The sequence below is a fragment of the Pteronotus mesoamericanus genome, unplaced genomic scaffold, assembly GCF_021234165.1.
Source record: "Pteronotus mesoamericanus isolate MK-2021 breed Mesoamerican mustached bat unplaced genomic scaffold, CSHL_Meso_final scaffold_174, whole genome shotgun sequence".
Lineage (NCBI taxonomy): Eukaryota > Metazoa > Chordata > Mammalia > Chiroptera > Mormoopidae > Pteronotus > Pteronotus mesoamericanus.
In genome coordinates, this window is record NW_026555309.1 from 42,005,964 (window position 1) to 42,026,767 (window position 20,804).

Sequence of the window (20,804 nt, forward strand, 5' to 3'; positions counted from 1 at the left end):
AGCTCAGCTGTGAGCCACACTGCAGTGGCCCCAGGCATGGAAACCCCCATTTTCAGTTCCCCAAAAGCTGGAGACAGCTCACAGGAAGCATGGAAGTCTGGTTGATGCCTGAGGGGGTTGAAAAGAGAGAAATAATCCTCAACGGGCCCAGGCCTGTGTCCACCCGGCAGAATGGTCAGCTAGCTGTCCAACAACGGGTTTACCAACCCAGCAGCCGGGGCTGGCTCAATGTGACCAATACAGGTGGACAGTGTCTGCCCTCTTCCATCCCTCCTTGGCCCTGGGCATAAAGGACGTGCCGGGCACAGGTGGGTTTCAATAAGCCCCCGTGAAGAAGGCATCACGCGCTCCTGCTCACCGAGGAGCTCCCAGTGTTGCGGGCAACACGGACACCTCACAGGCCGCCCGGGCAAGCAGGGTGGCCAGGACACATGTCGGGTGTTTGGGGGAGGCGGCCGGGGGGAGGGGTGCAAGTGTGGGGAAAGAATTCCCAGTAGAAGTGACACTTGAGTTGAGTTTTGAAGGCTGGTTCAAACCAGAAGGCAAGAAGGAGGTGTCCCTTTCACTTAAAGTGAATGTTATTTATTTACGGGGAACAGTAGGAGAGAGCGGTTCCTACAGTCACAGCCACATCGTTGCATCCGTGTATTTGTAGTGTTAGCAGCTGACAGTTAGCTTTTTGGATTATGACGCAAAGGCCTGGATTAGGCTTTTGATCGCCAAGGCACCCATTTCAAAGACACCCATCAGGAATAAACACAGTGACGGCTACCCACCATGATGGACAGCTGGGCCGCCCCACCCAGGAAATCCCCCTTTAAAAGGCCCTGGTTAGGTGACCATGAGAACGACTCTGCTTTTCCCGTCCCAAGCCCTCCTCCCCGCCCTCCTGTTTTAAATTCACCAAAAAAGGGAAACCGTAGGGACCCCGCCCTCCACCCCAATAAAAGCAGAACCCCAGTCTGGTCTCTTTCCCTCTCTCTCTCTCTCTATTTGTGACTTCACTTGAGTAATAAATCTTGGTTTTGTTTTTTTTTCTCCAAAGCTCCATGATGGTTATTTCTGAGGTGCAGCTTGCACTCATAAGAAGAACCACAAGGGCTGGACCGGCCACAACAGTGACCCTGGCCGGGGAACGTCTGCGGGGTCGCCCAGCGGTCCCGGCCTGGGGGTGCCCGGGGGCCGCAGCAGCATGTAAGTCAATCTGCATTTTAAAAAGAGAAAGAAAGAAAGAAGAACTCCTACCTTTTGCAACAACATGGATGGAACCAGAGAACATTATGCGAAGTGAAATAAGCCAGTCGGTGAAAGTCAAATACCATATGATCTCACCTATAAGTGGAATCTATTCAACAAAATAAACTAACGAACAAAATAAACCACAGGCATGGAAACATGGAGCAGAATGAAAGTGACCAGAGGGGAGGGGGAAGGAGGACAATGGGGGAAAGAAGGGGAAGGGACTAGACAAAGAACATGTAAGAATGATCCATGGACACAGACAACAGAGTGGGAGTTGACTGTGGGAGAGGGGGGCGGGGTGGGATGGGTGGGGTAGGGCAAAGGGGGAAAAACTGAGACAACTGTAATAGAATAAACATCATTTAAAAAAAACAAAACACTAGCCACCAGGGACTGCTACATGTCTAGCAGGGTTCTCAGCACTTCAACATCTGCTAAAGGATTTACCCTCACAACAAGCCCCTGAGGCCGGTGCCATTGCCGTCGACTGCGCCGTCTGGCAGGTGAAGAGGGCGGAAGCGGCTTGCCCCGGGCTGGCACGAAAGTGTGGTTTGACTTCGGCCGTCCGTCTGCAGAGTCCGCACTCTTAACACTGCTCTCAGAACGACTCTGGGATTTGCAGAAGGTGGGCCGGGGCCGGGACAGTGGTGGCGAGGCCCAGGTCACGGTGAGCCTCGTCCGTCCTGCCCTGGAATTTGGACCCTGTCCCAGAGCCACAGTGCCGTGACCCGGAAAGGTGGACAGACACAACTGGATGCCCATCGGGCACAAAGCTCACTGGTAAAAGCCCCAATGTTTATCAACCAGGTGTGAATAAAAATTAAGTGTTTTGAGGGTGACTCGATCCATGAGTTTGGCTTTTAGAAGCTCATGGGAAATTTCCATGCTTTTGGTGGCCCCTCCCCGTATCTGCGACACCAGTCTTGTCCAGGGCCCTGGGCCTGGCCACCATGGATACCCCTGGAATGTCCGTCCTTCCACGGAAGTGATGCGGGAGCTCTAGGCAGACACGGTCCCCGATCTAGCAGCGGGGGAGCCCACCCACGTCCCATCACAGAGTGGCCCACTTCCTTGCCCCCAGGTTTGGGGCTGTTAGTATCTGACCCACAGTCAGCCCTTCACAAACGCTGGCAAACACTTCACCGGCACTTACACTCCCAAAATTCAGGCGCTTCAGTCCAATACAGCCCCGGAAGTGGGCGCATAAGGTCAGCCTGTGGACGTGTAAGGACAGTGCCTTTAAAAATCCCAGCAGCGCCCTAACCAGCATGGCTGGCCGTCCTGCAAAACGAAGGGTCGCTGGTTCCATTCCCCGTCGGGGCACATGCCTGGGTTGTGGGTTCAGTCCCCGGTTGGGGTGCGTATGAGAGGCGACCAGCCAATGTTTCTCTCTCACGTCGATGTGTTCTCTCCCTTTCTCCCTCCCTTCCCCTCTCTCTCTCTCTTAAAAATAAATAAATAAATAAATATAAATAAATAAAATCTTTTAAAAAAGAAAAGGCCACCAATCCTATTGGATTAGGGCTAAATACATAAATAAATACTACGAAGACATAGGTCTTTTGTCCTAATTCATTAGCCCAAAACAAAGGCTCAGAGGACGCAGAAGGTAAGTCCATCCACTATGGACTTACCAGAAGTCCCATTGCCAGGCTTTCTGCCACGTGTCTGTCCCGTAAGCATCCCTGGTGCCCAGCCAGCCCCTGGGGCTCCAGGCGCCTGGGGAGGGAAGGCATCCCCACCTACCCCACAGCACGCAAACCCGGAGGCGGCCAGGCCAGCGGCAAGGGATCTTCAAGTCCAGGGCCCCTCAGCGGCACCCCACTCATCTAGGGCTTGTATCTAACTTTAAATTCATAATTTTGATTATTTTTTTCTTAAAGAGAACTCCCATCGTATTAGCTGCAGGCCTCACCAAACCCAGAACTGCCTCCATCCGTACCACGGACTGGTTCATTTGCCTGTTTCTGCCCTGAAATTATTAACATCCTGAAGACATAGCTCTTGTCTTACCCTGTTTTACCTCCAGTGTGTGGCCCAGTGTCAGGAATTTAGGAGTATTTGTGAAAGGAAGGGAGGGAGGGAGGGAGGAAAAACAGCCTGAAATGAAAGGCTAGCTTCGCTCGTTCTGCATGAATTTCCTCCCTAGAACCCTGAGGTATAAATAATCCTCTTCACCCGACAGCCTTTCAGATACTTGGCTCTCCCAAGTCTCCTCTCTTCCAGAAAAACGACCCCCGTCCCAGCAACCGGGGCTCTTTCTTAAAGGTTATCAGCTACAGAAATTCCACCCGCTCTCTCTGGGGCCAGTTTTCATAACTGAATTGCCAGGATGTCCTCTTATCTAATCGGAATGCCTCACCCCCCAGGCTGCTTCTGGGCTAGCCGATAACATGCATTTGCGGGGAGGAAATGCCTGACTTTTAAGGGGAAGGGTTCATGCACGTGACCCTTCAAGCCAGAAAGGATGTGCAGGGACCAAAGAGGCCTGCCCCGTGGCCTGTCCTTTGATCTGCAAACCCCGCTCCCTGCCCTGCTCCCCTTCACCTCTCTCTGGTTATCTTTTACTTACCAGCACTGTGCCTGGGTGCCATTAACATCCCCTGGGCCACCACACCCAAGCTGTCCACCCCAACCCCTGCCCGCCCCCAGCCCTGACACTTGTAGACGTAGTTTTTCAGCTTCCCCTCAGCCTGTCCCCCTGCCCACTCCTGGCTACGATGGGAACTCCCGGGGTCTTTGTCTGCCTGGAACGGTGCCGGGCACCGGGAAAGAGCTCCGAAGAATGTGCTGATGCATGAAACAAACTAGCAGTCCTGGGTCCGAACATACTCTGCCCAGGAATGCGAATGTGTCCCAGGTAAGGCCCGTGCTGTGCTCACCCGTTCTGAGAGGAGATAAAGCCTGGTCGCCGTGACTTCGTTCCACGGGTCCTTTCAAAGTGAAACCACATTCCCATCCTCACCACCTCGTGTTTCTCCCATTCCACATTCTTCCAAGACCCCATCTTGGGCTCATTTTCTTCCTCTCCTATTTCTTAACTCCCTGGCCTCTGTCTCCAGCCCCCGGGGACACTGCTGTCTTGTGTCTGCACCGTGAAGGGACGCCCCAATGGCCGCTGGCCGCCTGTGACTAGGAACAGCTTAAGCTCATATCTACGCATTTGTATACATAAAACTAATAAATCCCAAGGCCGAAGGGCCTTGGTTTCTGCATGGACTCACACACACAAACCATTGGTCGGCTGCCCAAAGACATGTTAACACTAATTGCATTTTTACAGAGAGGGAGGGAGGCGGGGAGGGAAGTAGGTGGATGTCCTCGCCAATAACCCTACACAACAGATACACACACGCATCCATCCCTCCTTCTCCCACGATGGTTGCAGTTACGCCCAAGCTGAGAGAGACACCCCAGGGTCTCCGTCCTGCGTGGGAGCCAGGGGCCACCTGTGGCTATTCACACTTGAAAACTGAGAAGTACGACTGAGAACTCAATTTTTAATTTTAATGTCATTTTCATGAATGAAAATAGAAACAGCCACATACGGAGAGGCTGCGACATGTGGACGGCTCAGCTGTAGACCAGGGGCTGGCCCACATTTTCGGCTGGGACCAGACTGTAAATATTTTAGGCCCTGTGTCCACACGGTCTCGGTCGCAGCTGCGTTGCATGCATAGGCAGGCCTGAATGATGAGCGTGAACGGAAACTTTCTTGTCCTGTGGGTCACGGGGCTTTGCTGACTCTCACCCCAGGACACCCCAGACCTCCTCGGGGGTGGCAGGCACTTGTCATAGAAAGATGCTCCCTATCTGGGATTTGACTGACCAATTTTCAGGAGAGCCCCGGCTTCCTTTTCAGAAAAGGAGAGGTTGCCTGATACTCTGACCGCCCTGCGCTTTTCCCTGAAGGAGAAGGAGCTCCCTCTCTGTGGACCATCCAGGAGAACAGGCCAAGTTACAAAGAGACCAAGAAAGAGGGGGACATGTCCCCAACCCCACCCAGCACAATCCAAGGATGGAACCAGAAAAGAGGACGCCTCATGCCTGCAGGGAACTTAGTGAGTCATTTACCTCAGTAGGTCAAGGGATGGCCCATCTCTGGTCCCCACGTGGAACTGTCCTGGCCGCAAAGCTCAGAGCTGCCACCCGCCACAGCCCCTGGCGAAGCTCATGACTTCCGTTGGCACTTCCAGGTCAGAAGGGCTGAGGCTGAGGCTGAAAATGACACCAGCTGAAAGGAGAGAGGAGAAAAGTGTCATGAGTTTGGGCAAGTGTCATGAGTTCCACTGCCTTTTGAAGATGATTCGAGATCATTAGCCAGGAGTTCAGCCCTTTCTCCACTTACACAACGATTTTATAGCAAATATTTTTTAAGTAAGTGTCTACTTTGTTCCACGCACAGAGCCAGTGCCAGAATCAGAGGGGAGTAAACCGCAATTCCGGCCCTTGAGGGGCTCGGCCTGGGGAAGAAAACAGACCAACAGGCCAGTCCGTGGGGGCACGTGGGCCACGGGCCGTGAGTGACATTTAGGAGAACTGAGGGGAAAAAAACGACCAACTTGGTAAAAGAAGAACTTGAAAAGGATATCTTTAGCTGCTTCTCCATCGAAGTACCAGTGAGACGCTGTTTCACAAAACAAAAACAAAAACAAAAACACACCTGGAGGAAAGTGTCTCCAAGGAACAAGGATAAAGATGTGATGGCGCAAGCATAAGTTGGAATAAATGGGCTGAGGCCAGCAGGACAGGGCTTTGGAAGCCCTGTCATTCCCATATCTGGGAATTAAAACAGACTCCCCGCCGAGCTCGCACTGTGTCCCAAACGTGGAGAAGTGTGCCGACCACAGGTTTTCTCATCTCATCCTCCCGCGGAATCTCAGGGGCCATGCTGACTATCGCCATGTTCCGAACGGGCAGCTGAGGCTTGGAAAGTGTACGTGAGTCAACTTGCCTGGGATGACAAAGGCAGTAAGTGGCAGAGAACAGACCAAAACAGGACACCCCCGTGCTGTCTGGCTCCAAGTCTTCATCGGAGCCACTCGGATAGAAGATGGCAGTAAGGCCCCCTGAATTTGCTCACTCCTCCTTCTACGCACAAGCCTTTGCAGTGGAGTTGATTTCTCCACCCTTTGACTCTGAACTTGATCACGTAACGAGCTACGGCCTCCACCATTCACAGCCCACTCATGCAATCTGATAACACAAGGGACCGAGGAAAGGCTTAAAAAGTGCTTATGCTCAGAACTTCCTCTCTCTTGCTGCTTGGAATGAATCAGGCTGCCACCACGTTAACACGCCTGAGCTACGCCCTCCCCAGGGGGATGAGAAATTACTCGGGAAGCCCTGGGCAAACTGCCTAGACTAAAAGAAATGCCCGGTCAACCCAGACTCAGGAGAAATAAGAAATGTTTGTTGTTTAAGACATTAAGGTTTGGGGCCCTTTGTTATGCAGAGGAAGCTAACAGACACAACCACCATGTTCTCTTTACAGTGCTGGCAATGGGGTCACACACGCCACTGACACGCGTGTTGGAAGGAAAGGTCAGCCCCTCCGGGGGGACGGTCAAGAGCAGATGAGGACCAGGCAGGGCTGTGGGCGAATGAGGCGTGAGCGATTCAAAACTAGTTCAGAAGTAAAATCAACAGGATGTAGCCACAGACTGACCCCAGATTTGCCTAAAGGCTCTCGTGTTGACTCTGAACAGACTCTATTTGGAGCTCGCTGGCGGGGCGGGGTGTTTACAGAGAAGATACGTGCCATGCCAGAGGGAGGGCAGTCAGGGCAGTGTCCAGGGGAGGGAAGCCGTGGAAATGGAACTTCCTAATGGCCCCTGTTGTTTGAGAGAAGGACGTTGGGTGCTCACTGTCCCGGCCTGCTGACCTGGCCTGCGGTGCTGCTGTCTCCTGCAAAGCCAGCCCCCGCCCTCAGCAGCAGCCAGAGGGATCCTCGAAAACTGTCGCCCAGAGCCCCCCTCATCCCCAGCTCACTCCATCCCCTTTCCCCGCCGAACCTTCGACTCAGTCTTTGATCTCAGCATCAGCGGCCCTTCCCAGGGACGCCTTTGCGAACCACCCAGACTGACTGCATGCCTCCGGAATTCCCTGCGCTCCCGTAGAGCATCTGTCACTAGCCTAATGACGCCATGGGCGCCGCGTGTGTCTGTCCTACCCGCCACACCCCCATCACTGCCCAGCACACCACTGACCACGAAGTCAACTGCCGTTTCCCAAATGAGAAAATGAGCAAAAGAATCCGTGCGTCGCAGCTCCAAGACAATTTCTCTGAGACTCCTGCCACATTCCACGCGAGGTTAGGGACCTCACCAACCTGGGCACAGATAGCTTCCTTTATTCACTTGCTTCTTCTCTTCATTCCTTTGTCTATTCCTTCATGCTTTCACTTACCAGAAACTTACTAGGTGTCAGACAGCACCTCAACCCTACTATGTTATTCTTACTGGGTGGTTTTAGGGGTGGGGGAAGAGGGCAGTATTCTACTTATCTCTAGATTCCCCACCCCAGCCCCCAGTGGACAGCATATGGGTATAGCAGACGCTCAGTAATGGCGAAAGAATGAATGAGTGAGTGAATGAATGGATGAATGAAGCAGATGGATCTCTGAGTATCATTAGGAGGTGCCTGACTTACGATGAGCAGGAGCCTCTGGCTGAATGTTATAGAGGCTACATCATACTAGATAATTGATAATCACCATAACACGAGTGCCCGCAGGTATGTATGCTCATATAGGGAGGCATATTATAATTGTTCTGTACCATAAGATGGAAGGGGGAAATCTGCCAACGAAATGACACACAGAGCCCCATTTCCATGGAGCCTCAGGTGTCTGACTCCACAGCCAGGCACCTGTGACCTTGGGTTAGAGCCTAAGACTCACCTTGGAGCAGAACATAAACCAGAAGCAACTCTGTCATTAGTCTTCTTGGCTTTTGAAAACAGAGTTGGCAACTGCGCTACCCCAACTGGCAAGCTTGTAAATGCGGGGCTTCTAATGACAAGACTGTCCCCAAGTGGAGCCCACCCTCCACTCCTCTAGCAGGGCCTGAGGCGCTGAACACGCATGGGAGGTCATTATCCCGCTGCCTTGCCTGCTGGTCCCAGGAGCAGCCTCATTAGCTGCTTAAACTCTCCTTGCCCTTTGCTTTATACCCCGGGCCCTGCAAACTTTCTCAAATGCTACGTGGCGGCTCTGCTCGCCACGCCCTGCCCTCCTCGTTTTCCTCTATTTCTCCTGTTTCCCCATCCCTTCCACAATTCCTTCCAATTCAGAACAAGTCAGCTCTTAAAAACAGATTCCGGGGGCTTGTACACACGGGCCATCCAAGGAAGACAAATCAGACATAGTCCCCATGTTCAGGGAGGCCCAGGAAAGTTCCCGTGGCTCTCCCAAGATCACAAAGGAGAAACCGAGGCCCAGAGAGGCAGGCCACAGGTCACAGGGCTGGAGGGCAGGGCCGAGGGCTTCGCCTCCGGCCACCGGCCACCGTGCTCACTGCCTCTCGCCCTATCCCAGCCCATCCAGCCTCCCCTGTGCACCCGTGAAACTGGCCACCACCAGGTACCGACCCAGAAAGACCCGCCGCTGTGAACGGCTGGGCTTGAGAGGCCAGGGAAATGTCCTCCAACTCTAGCTGGTGCACAGAAGATTAGGACAAGTTCCAGCGCAAATCACAGTTCTGTTCTCCCTTCTGCTGTTCTGGATCTATAATTACCCCTCCTTTGCCCCATTAGTGCCTCTACCGTTCACAGCCCACTCATGCAATCTGATGTTCGGTCTCCTGCGCAACATAATACAGTAAGTCTCGCAAGAGATTTTTTTCTCCAATTTTGTTTCTTCCCGGGGTAGAGCGAGGACTGGAAATAGAACTCTCCCTCGGTCCTGGAGCAGCGTAGCCAGTGTGCTCAATAAATCACCGTTTCCCCTCCAAACATAAAGTGATCATCTGAGTACTCGTTCGCACTGGGCCGGCTGAATACTACTGCTGCACTTCGAAAGCACACATATCCTTTCCTCGGAGGCCTGTCGTCATGCTGTGTTCCGAAGAGTGTGGCCTGCCGCTCGGCGTGCTGACCAGCGAGGCCAGTCAGGTCCAGCTGCGTTATTGTAGTCTTTTGCCGAGTGTTAGTTTATTCTCTGGTAAAGTAGAATCTGTAGCCGCTTCAATTCTTTGCAGGGTTGTCCTGAACACTAAGTGAGTAGGAAAACTTCAATAATACTAATCAGGTAAAGCCAGTAGCAATAAATAGTAGCAGATGCCATTTCTAAGGGCTTACTAGCACTTTGCCAAACTAAGCTGTTTGTACTGAAAACCCCAGTTCGTTCTCACAAAGGTCTGTGATGGGTATACCATTATCACTGGCATCTTTAGCAGGTGTGTAAATGGAGGCTTGAAGAGATTAAGTGACTTGCTCAAGGTCATAGTAAAGAGTGGAGCCTGAATGATAAACTATTTCCTAACGGGGCCCTATTTTCAGGGCAGGACTAACACAATTCCCCTCAGCGTTCGCTAAGCCTTTCCAGCGTTGTGACTGCCCTCTGCCCTGGTGGGGACAGCAGTACACTCCTGGGCTGACCCGTCAGGAGCCCACTGGGTAGGAGGACAGGGGCTCACAGACAAGGAACAAGGCCTCTCTGTGCCCAGTGGGAGAGGGTAAACGAACCAGTGGGTGGTCTGGTAGTCTGCATTCCTGTCCAGAACACAATGACCATGGAGAATGAGATCAAGACAGAGACTCTGGTTTCGGATCAGTCTGCAAAGGGGACAGGTGACCCAGAAGAGGAAGGCGCAAGGACAAATCAGAAGCTGATGGGAAAATCTTGTGTGTGCTGAGACGCCTGGAGCGTGACAAGAGCTGGGTGCAGGGGCAGAAACTCCGGGTGTGTGAATCAGGAACAACAGGGCTGATGCCGAGGGTGACAGAAAGCAGAGCGGAGCAGCTGGCATTGTCCCCTGTGGGGATGGGGGGGGCAGGGGCGGGGGGTGCAGCAGGCGGCCAGGAAATGGCTACGCAGCCCAGGGCTGAGGAAGCTAGACTGGCGCATCTGGAAATGAACCGAAACTGAACTCAGGCAGGAAGTGCAAGCCTGTTAGGCTGCAAAAGCTGTTCTCTGGCATGTGCCGCCCCTGTCTGAAAGGGGTGAGCCCGCCAGAGTCCTCGGAACCCATGGGTCTCCAAATTCGGAGGCTAACTGCTAAAGTCTGGCTGCTTCGCCAGGGTAGACAATTAATAATCGTCAGGGTAGATGATTAATAACGGCTACCATGGGGGGATTACAGACAACGAGGCCAGCACCGTGCTAAGCATTTCCGGCGCCCAATTTCATTCCGTCTTCACAGCGGTCCTCAGAGGGTGGCAGTCCTGCCCCCATTTCACAGATGTGGAGACCGAAGCTCCAAAGAGTAATGTCGTCTGCCCAAGGCCACAGAGTTCAAAACTGTCAAAGCCAGGGCCATGCTGCCCACTGGGCTTCCTCTTCACCACCCAGTCTGGCTGGGCTCTAGAAGGTGGTCCTCTCCACCTCAAATCCCATAGGCCCGTGACGGGAAGGACATCCTGTACCGGCGTTACGGGGCCGCCCCTGGTCATCAGTGGCTCCCCAGGTCCCTCAGTGTCCGGGATGGACGTCTCCATCTGGTTTTCCATTTCTAGGTCCTCAGCCCCCAAATATATAATCCATTCTCCAACCCTATAGAGGCGGAGTCACCAGTCTCACACAGGAGTAAATACTCCAATGTGCCTCCCAACAATGCCCATACGGACTACCTATGGAACGGCAGCCGGCTGGTTTTTCTAAAACACAGGACTGATTCAACTGCTTTCTGCTTGCAGGAAAAAACCCTGCACCGTGCCTGATCACTGAAAGAATGCAGGTCATGCGGGACCCGCTGTGACTCTTTCCTCTAGTCACAAGACGGGGTGGGCGGGCTCCTCTCTGGGGTCCATCCCGGGGCCTCGGCTCTCCCGCTCTCCGCGGCCGTCAGCGGGAACAGCGGCTGTGCCCTGGGCTCCCCTCCACCCTGTCCTGTGTCGTTAGCTCTCTCCACTCCCACCCGGTAAGCTGGGCGGGGTTAAGTCCGGAACAGGAGAGGCACTCGCCCTAGATCCCACAGCTAATCAACAGTGGGCCCCGCTCTTGCCCGGCCCTCGCTGTTCCTGCGGCCCCGGGGCTCCCCAACAAGAGGTGTCCCCGAGGCCGGCCGTCCTGTCGGGTCAACTGGGCCTGCTTCAGAGGGGGACATGCGGGCGGCTGAGCAGCCTCCGCTGCTTGATGAGCCTTCTCCGTGTCTGCCCAGACCTGGGCTCCCTTCTCGGATCCGGGAGGAAGAGTGACATGTGTTTGTTTTCCGGGCAACCACGGCCTCACTCAGGAGGGCTGGCTATGTGCTTCTGAGCACGATGTCGTGGCTCAGAGGAAAAAGAAAGAAAGAAGGGCGCGAGGGAGGGAGGGAAGGAAGGAAGGAGGAAGAAAACTTCTATTGACCATGGAAACCCTGGACCAAAGGCCATGGCTGTGTCACACGAAGTCTGCCAGTGGTGAATGTGACCACCATTAACCGTCCTATTTATAGCCCTCTGAGCTATGGTTCAGTGAGGGGGACTTTGTTCTCTTGGCCTCTTGTCTGGCTCACAGAACAAAGTGAAGGAGGTGAGAGGGACGTGGGCGGGGGTCTGGTGAATGCAGGGAACACAGAGCTCACTCAGCCACTCCCCGCCTGGGGAACTTTACGTCAGGCGGCCAACTTCAATGAGCCTCCATGGTCTCAACTGTCAAAACCCCTAAAACAACAACGACCGGAAAGCCTCTTCAGAAGGTTAAATGAGTCTGGAATGACCAATGAATGGTATTTCCCGGGCAGAGGCTCAGGCAAGAGAAAAGGACAGACTGGTACCGGAATTCACGGAAGCCAGCAGACCTGCTCCGAGGAAACAGAGGTACAGAGAGGTTCAGCCGCTCCCTCAAGGTGGCACAGCGCGGAAGCGGCCGTGCCAGCGCTTTTATCGAGTGAATCAATGAATGACTCAGGAGATGAACAACTGAGGTCCTGGAGCAGGCGGAGGCTGAACAAGGGCACGGCTAGGCCTCCGTGCGAACGCCAGGAGTGTACAATTCTCTCTTGTTTCATGCTAAGTGCGCCACCCCCGTGACTTTGTTATCAGTCGACTCACACACACCTCCCTCCTGCCCCCTCCAGGGACGGTCACAGCTTGCGGCACCGTGGCTCCTGTTCGGAGAAAGAGAGAAGGCCTCTTTTACTCCGTCCCGGGGGCAGGCTCCCAACCATGCAGAGGTATTCCGATATTCAAAGCTGTCCCCAGGGCCAGTCCCCCTTTTCTCCTGGTTGGACGCTTGTCATTATACCGACACCGTTTAATGGTTACAGTCCTGTTGCGCGTGGATCATTTTGCCTGAGCTCAATTTGGTCCCTGCCAAAAGTGGAGACAGAAGAGTAACAGCAGGCTTTGTGTTGGAACCAGTTCTTCAAACCATTATAAAAGGCGTGGTTTTCATTTGAAATTTCTTTTAGGTGGTAGCGTACTACCTCGCTGTCTTCTAATCTGCTCCTTTCATTTTAAATTTTTTTTTTCCCCAAAGGCTGAGGTTTAATATTAAGATTGTGCTTTAGACAACACCAGGAACACTCCCCACAAAGACATTCTTGTTTGTGGTAGCTAATGGGATTCCCAAGCAACGGCCTTTATTCATTAAACTCTCCACCAGGTGGTAGGATTAACAGCGTTTGCAAGGAGCAAGAACAACAAATCTTTCCCTCCATTGTGAAGATGTTAGTTATTAAATGTTGCAACAGCAAACTTCCTAGTCATTTTTCTCGGTGCAGGTGCTGCCTAGGGAGCTGAGTAGTGTTTCATGTCTGAGGACAACCTTCCGGCCCAGGGTCCAGTCTGTGACCCCCTGGTCGGCTCACAGTCCTCCCTGAATCCCCGGGCACCGTGTGGCTGTCCCGGTTCCACTCATGGCAACGAACCAAAGCGGGAGTGCTTGCAGTCAGCTGCGCACGGCGCGACTCCGGAACTTAAAACTCCAGCCAGGTCATCAAGGGCTAAAGAAACCCATCCAACTTACCCCAAATGGTGAACGAAGGAAAAGGCCTGGGTCCCCAGCCTTTGGGAGGATGATACAACTTGGGAAACAGCACGTGCAGAGAAATCAGGACCTCCTTCCAAAAAGGCTATTACAGAACATGGGTCCATTTGCTACGCACATAGGGTGGGATAGCACACATCCTGGGCTGCGTTTGGGGGCAAATACCCAGTGTGACGGGTTTCCTATCTGCAACTCCTTGGGGGGCTGCCCCCCACCCTGCCAGGCTCCCCAGGTCTAGAGACACAGGATGATACGGGACTTGCATAGCGTGGTGCCTGAGCTCTTAGGCTTTGGGCAGAAAAGAGGAAGTTATGAATTGCAGCTGTGCCACTTTTCAGTTTATGTGACCTTGGGCAAGTGGTTTAACCTCTCCAAGCCTCAGTTTCCACACCTGTAAAATGGGATTTAAAAAAAAGTACTGCAACTTTCTAGGGCTATTGCAAAGACTAGGGACAGGATATTAATTAAGGCAGCGGGAAACCCTGAGGCATGCACCCTGGCTGAGCCACAGCGGAGGTGCTGATGGGGCCCAGGCACATGGGAACCAGAGACAGCCTGTCACGTAGCTTCCACTGTTCGACTCTTGTGGTTTTCTAGAAAATTCATCAACTAAAACTATTTTCTTTGAAACCCCACTCGAGGAAAGAATGCACACAGCAGCCTCTTTGCTGGCTGACAGTTCATGAGTTCACCCTCCAAAAAATGTGGGAGCCAGATCCCCTGCGCCCAGGCTGCCTGCAGCCTCCCCGCTCTTACAAATCCTGCTCCTGCCTGGGTTCCTTGCCTTTGACTCCCTGGAGTAGCTGACTCCCTCCACAATGGAAAAAAATTATTTGCATGCGAAATAACTGCATAGCAGGAAACTACCTAACTGAATGTCTGAGCTATTTCCTGAAGCTCCTTTCTGGAGGCACCACTGTGGTCTGCCTGCCTGGGCCTCAGCGGCAGAACTTCGGGGTCCTGAGGCAAACACCGGTCTGTCCAAGGCTGCCTCTGGTTCCATTTCCTCAGTCCCTGCTTGCCCTGAGCTGCACGTGGCAGCTGTGGCTGTTGTCTCCTGTTACGTCATGTTATCGTGCACTGTGTTCTGTTGTATTGTATTACGTGATGTTGTGTTGTGTTGCGTTGTGTTCTGTTGCATTGCGTTGTTACGTGGTGTTGGGCTGTGTTGTGTTATGTCCCCTTGTCATGACGGGAAAGTCTCAGCTCCCTAAGTGAACGCTAGGATCTACTCAGGATGATAAGATTTGGACACAGGTCTCTTTGCCACCGTTTCAGGCTCAGCCAAGGAGACAGAGGGACCGTGGGGTGAGGCAGAGTCAGCGAGAGCCTGGTGAAGGGGCGGCTCCCCAGGTCCGAGGCCTCCATCGTCCCTCTCCGGGGTGCACGCTGGGTCACCTCGCTGAGCTTCAGCTTCCTCATCCACGCGGTTCCAGGTGGGAAGGGCAGGTGGTGGGGCTTGGAGAGGCAAGCGGAGGGGGTCGTGTGAGGGGCTGCCAGACCAGTGACCACATGAGCTCGGTGCTGCCCTGGGGTGACCCACTTCGCACGGAGGTTATTTCTGGCGTGCGGAAGATCCGAGTGGAGAGAGGGGTGGTGTGACTTTGGGGGAGTCACTTTCTGTGCACCTCGAGCAGAGCCCTCGCCCCAGAGCTGGCCCGCGGGCCCGGGGACATCAGGGCTGCAAACGCCAGTGGCTGCAAAGGCTGAGGCCGGGGTTCAGGGGTGTCTCGGTCCTCGGACCCTGGGAGCCCTGAGGTGTTTATGGCAACAACCCGCGGGCGGGGGGAGAAAGCAGGTCTCCACAGCTGGCCAAGCAAATGCAGGCGGTTTATTTTGGGCTCCGGTCAGATTTTCCAAGAAAAGAGGTTATTTCGTGTTTTGTTTTGTTTTTTTTTTCCTTTTCTTGCCACGGAGCCTTTTATTTCCGAAAAGGTAAATGCCCAATTAGATGGATTTTTCGTCTTTCATGTGGAGTGGTTTTAGGCTTTCTGAGCATGAAACAATCTTGGAGTCACTCCACCTTCTCAGTTAGAGAAGTAGCCAGGTTTGCTCTGGTGGGGGGTTTTCTGGTTGGGTTTTTCTCAAGAGCCCTCCGCTAAGTAAATATGCATGAAGGGAATTTTTAGCCAGTTCCGGCTGTTAGTGGGATGTGGAGTCAAATGGATTTTTTTTTTAATGTAGCAAAATCTATGACAATGATATCTATTTTGGTTTGATTTTCTTAAAAGTTTCTGGTGAAACTCAGACAGAGTATTTTGTTGTACACCCAACTGTGAACCTTCCAAAAGTCCCCTTTTAATTCTGGCAAACAATCTGGAACTAACAACATTCTTCTCTCCTCAGCCTCTCTGAATTACTGTAAGTAATCTTTAACTCGTGTTTTATATTCTCCTAAGGGCTCTAGAATCAGGTATTTTTGGAAAGAAAAAACTTTTAATGTAGAAATATGTCTTGTACATTTGAAGAGTGAATAGGCTGAAAGGACACTGCCCGCCCCCCCCACAAGCCCTCTTGGGCATAAAAGCTCATATTTGCAGCGTGACTCTGGTTTATTTTCCACATCACATCACCTCCATGACAAATGAGGAAACTGAGACACAGGAAAAGTGGATGATTTGATCACAGAGCCCTATGTGATAAGCCTTGGACTGAAACCCTAATTCTGAGGCTGTTCTGCTTTTCATTATGACGCTATTGAAACAACGGAAAGGCGTGGCTATAGTACCATCCGCTAACCAGGGGCGACAGAGCACCCTGGGTGAAAACCTGAGCCTCCGCCTGCTGTGTGGCCTTGGGGAAGTTCCTCTCCTGCCTCTGGTTTCTCCCCTGTCCCTTTGGGATTCCCATAGCTACCCACCCCGTCGGCGGGGGGAAGGGCTCAGGTCTCGGTGGCACCGGGCTGCGAAGGGCAGGCAGGACAGAGCCAGGCGGCAGAGTGTGGCCTCCGGCTCCTCCCTGCCAGGTGGAGGAGGGGGGCTGTGCATCTCTTCCAGTGGCTTTGATCAGCTCCTCCAGGCAGGCGCTACCTCTGCCCGTGGCCCTCGCCCCGCCCGCCCTTTGCCTCCTCTGGGGAGACGGTGGCTGGGCCCTGGCACTACCACGTCCCTCGTTGACTTCCGTGCGCCTGTTTCCAACTGGACTGCAAGATGATCGAACGTTTAAAATGCCTGCCACCCTCCTGGGCACACATGAAAGGCTTAATAAAAAGCAGATGCTGCGAAATGTGTTATCTCTGAGGCAAGGGCACCCGCCTCATCCTGCGGGCCCCTCCCAACTCTGCAGGGGCCAGGGCAGAGTGGGGACTTACACTGCCATCTACTATTAGGAAATAGGGACTCAGGAGGTTTGGTGGCATGCCTAAGGTCCCCGGCCAGAAGCAAGTGGAAAGGAAACCTAGGCCATTGGGTTTCCTGTCTGGGTCCCCTGACTCTGTAGGAATATCCCTCTCTCTCACCATTGTCACAACAGACTGAGTCCTCTGCAGGCACCTTCCACTCTGACACATGTCACACCCGTTGCTGAGTGGCCAGGCCACACAGGACGGGCTCAGGGGGCTGAGCACCCTCCAGCAGCACCCCCCCCAACCCCCACCCAGGGGTCATTCCCTGTGCCCCCTGGGGAAAGAAATGTACAAGTTGTACACAGCCCTGGGAATGAGAAAAGCTGGCTAGCCCTACCGCCCGGTCAATGTGCCTTGCTCCTTGCGGGGTGGGGTGAGCGGCGTATATTAACGAACCATTTGGCTGAAAACCAGCCTGTACTTCGGGTGCTCTTCCTGGAGTTTTCCAGAATTTTCCACCTTCAGTCACCTCTTGCACTAAGACTCTTAGCTGGATAGCAGACGGCTCCAGGAGCCAGGCCTCAGGCGCAGAATTCTCCCACGGATGATCTTTAATCCTCAAGGGGCCCCGAGTCACGGGGGAGTAACTGCCCGTGGACACCTCCGCTCAGGCCCCTGGAGGGGCAGGCCGGCGCGGCGGCGCGCTCCCCACACCTGGGTGCTCTTCCCCACGATGCCTGCCATGCCCTTCAGCCCCCTCGCCCAAGTCAGCTGCTTCGATCTGAGCTCAATATAAGGATTAGCTTTTTAAAGCCAAAGCAGCCACCTCTCTCTTACAGGCCACACTGCGAAGCCCTCGGGGCAGGGGGGACACGACGTCCAGGGACCTGCGTTCTGGCCGAGCATCAAGGATGGATCCCAGGGAAGCAAAAACCTGAGATTGTACATACTGCGGGAAACAGAGGCCAAAGCCCCGAACCCCGAAAATCCCTAGGTCCCTCACCTCTGCAGAACCGCGCAGAACACACCTGTGCCAATCTGCTATTTTATCTTATTTCTCTTGTGCAAGCCAGGTGACCCCCACTGTGACCTTGGGGGCACAAGAGACAGGGACCGACCGCCCTCATGTCTTTCCCATCTGTGTATTTCCAGCACTTGCCTGGTGCCTGGAACATAAGTAGCTAATAAATGCTGGTTCAACAGAAATCAAAGCAATCTAAACCAACAACAAAACCTGAGGAAACAACAAAACCGCAGGCTTCCCAGGGATACGTTGGCTTCCAATAAGGAAAGAGAGTGTGGCTTCGGGGAAGGGGACACACCAATGGCTCCTGAGACTGGCCAGCGCTCCAGACCAGCTCCATGACCCCTCTCTGTACCTCAGCGTTCCCGCATTAAAATGAAAGAGCAGAACAAAATGATTCCGAAGAACATGTTCAGCTCTTAGAGTGGGGACAAAATAGGTCCTGGTGAGGTCACCATGTTTCCTCCTTGCCACAGGTGTCATTCGGGAATCTCCACAGATGACACGGCAGCTGTCAGGTTTCAGGGCCCTGGGCTGGGAACTGCTGGAGACTGACGCAGCTCAGAGGCTCCGCGCATGCAGGGCGCGTGCAGGGCGCGAGGGCACAGGGTGGCGCAGGGCTGGCTGCCAGGCCAGGGGGCGCCTGGGGGGCTGAAGATGGAGCTGGAGGCAAAAGCAAGTGAGGTGGGGGCTGTCTGCCCCGAGAAAGGCGTTCATGACGCCAAGTGCCGTATGCAGAACTCTAAGCCTCTCACTTTGCAGAGAGTGAAACAGACCCAGAGGCAAGTTTCAAAGAACTGGCCCTGGGAAGGGAACCGAGGCGCTCCCTGGGGCCCGGCGTTGGGCTCCTGCGCGCAGATCAGAGCAGGAGCCGCTGATCCTTGGATTCACAAGGGGGTCCCGCATGGGTTCCCCAACTGAACAAAGTATACGTAAGTCTTCTTCTAGGATTCTCTGTGCGCCGGCCAGCTCTTCCTGGCCTGTCCTGTGCGTGTGCATGTATGCACATATGACTTGCTGGGAAGCAGCGTAAGGTCAAGATGACCAGTGGATTTCATTTTCTAATTCCTTGGTTGCTTTTTATAGTGTGCGAGGGGCCTGGGGCGAGGGTTAAGGTTTTGATCTCATAAGGCAAAATCCTGTCCAAATATAACTCCTTTGAGTCAGCAGCTGCTACCCTGCAAAGGACTCAAGCAAGGTTAACTGACCAGGAGACTCAGAGAGGCCCCTTCCAGGGCGGCTGCCGATCGCTTGCTTCCAAGTGATATCTTGGTCTGCGGGTGGGGGCAGGGGGGGACTGCTTGGTAGAGGCGGGAGACTGAGACCTACCTGGCACAAAGCCCCACATACACCCTGAGGCTCCATGGCCCCTCACTGCTGCCGCCCCATCCCTAGGAGACCAAAGGTTTCCACCATCCGACTCCATGGAGGTCCCCAACATCTGGAGGGGCGCTCAGCAGTCCAGCCAGGGGAATGCCCAGCCTGTTTCTCCAAGAGGGAACACAGCCCTGAGGTCGGTGAGGAGGCAGCTTAGGAAGAGGCTGGTGAAGAGCTTCTAGGAACAGAATCTACGCCCACTAAAGAAATCCTCTGCCATCGCTGGGAGCCCTCCCTGTCCTCTTAGCCCCACGCTCAAGGCAGGTCCTGAGGCCGGCCAGCCAGTGAGCTCTGGGGAAGGTGCTGCTCTGCCCAGGCCCTGGCCTTGCCCCAGGGGTAAAGCCTGAACACCAAATGCAGGTCTAGCAAAATGCAAGCACAGCCATTTCCAGGCCCCTGAGATTGTTCAAAGGCTGGGGAAGAGGACCCCCTACTCCTTCTGTCATTTATTTACCCAATCAAAAACTCTGTGCTGCAATTCCTTTCCCCCTTACACATATATGTACACACACATTCACACAATTCTATGTAACATTTTTTCTACACAACGTAGGTAGTAGTAATGATCCCATTTCACAGATATGGAAACTGAGAATCTGAGACGCTAAAACATTAAGTCTCATGCCCAAAGTCAGAGGAAGAGATGGGACAGAGAGAGGGCGACCCCGGAGAGGCAGAGAAGGAGAGACTGGATGAGCCCCGCCCACACTTTACTCCCAGATCTGGACAGAGGCGGGGGACGTGGAATGGTGAACTCGGGCCCTTATTTTCAGCCAACCGCGGATTTCAAAAATAGCCATGGTGCCCCGGCGTTTGGGGACAGGAAAGGGAAGTGAAAGGAGGTGCCAAGAATGAAATGACCCCAGGCTCCCTGCCGCTGGCGCCCCTTCCCCACCGCTCAGCCAAGAGCCAATTTCCACAGCAGCCGGCAGGGGGCAGTGCACCGTGTCTTTTCCGAACCTCCAGGGCGCTCTCCCGCAGCTCCGGGAAAAGAAAACCAGGAGGCTCTGCCAACAGCTTCTAGGAATGGACCGGCTTTGAGCCCAGCATGTAGTAGGTGCTCAAGGCAGGTCCAGAAGCTGAAAGTGCTTGGCTAGGTAAATTAATGTGTATTCAACAGTTGAAATGGGGCAGAGAAGGAGAGAAGGGGATGGACAAGCCCCTGCCAGCGTCTTCCATCTTAGAGGTCTTTGCGAACAGCATTTGTACCTACTACGTGCCAGGCGCAGCAGTGACGACTGGACAACCACTATCCCCGCTTATCTCATTTTCCCCGCTGGAGAGAACCGGCCTCCCCGCCACGGGCACACACGCACACAGCCGCAGAGCACGGGTCGGCACTCGCTGTCTCCCTGGGGGAACCATCTCGGCACAAATCCGCTGAGCGTGGGAACCCACAACGAGGATGAGCCAAAAGAAGCGAGGGGTCCTCGGAGGTGGCCACACGTAAGCCAGGAGGATGCCTGATGCGGCGGCCCGGTGAGGAGGTCACTGCCCTCAGGGTCAAGGCTGTCTCCCTCTGCGGGACACGGAAAGCCCGCGAGACGCAGGGACTCGCCCAGCCCCCATCCACTCTCACACTTCTGGGCGCGCACGTGTGTACTCGTGGAGCGCCCGCACCAAGCCTGGCGCGTGGTCGGTGCCAGCCGGGGCCCTTGGGTGGGAGGGAGGAGAGACTCAGGGCTCCAGACAAGAAACAGAGTCGAAAGGATCCTTACACCCTTCACGGAGACCAGGCCACGCTCTTA

At 54.0% G+C, this 20,804-nt stretch overlaps 1 protein-coding gene across 3 annotated transcripts in view; it reads right to left on the reverse strand.

Moving 5' to 3' along the window:
• The window catches only part of ST3GAL1 (ST3 beta-galactoside alpha-2,3-sialyltransferase 1), a 64,479-nt gene that overhangs the window by 42,310 nt on the left and 1,365 nt on the right, over positions 1-20,804 (reverse strand). For 2 of the 3 annotated variants that reach the window (XM_054590520.1, XM_054590519.1), the window contains exon 2: positions 5,317-5,476. The gene's annotated coding sequence lies outside the window, so the exon portion shown is untranslated. Of the gene's footprint in view, positions 1-1,245; positions 1,269-5,316; positions 5,477-20,804 lie in introns of those variants that run through there. The other variant, XM_054590521.1, reaches the window with a different exon arrangement.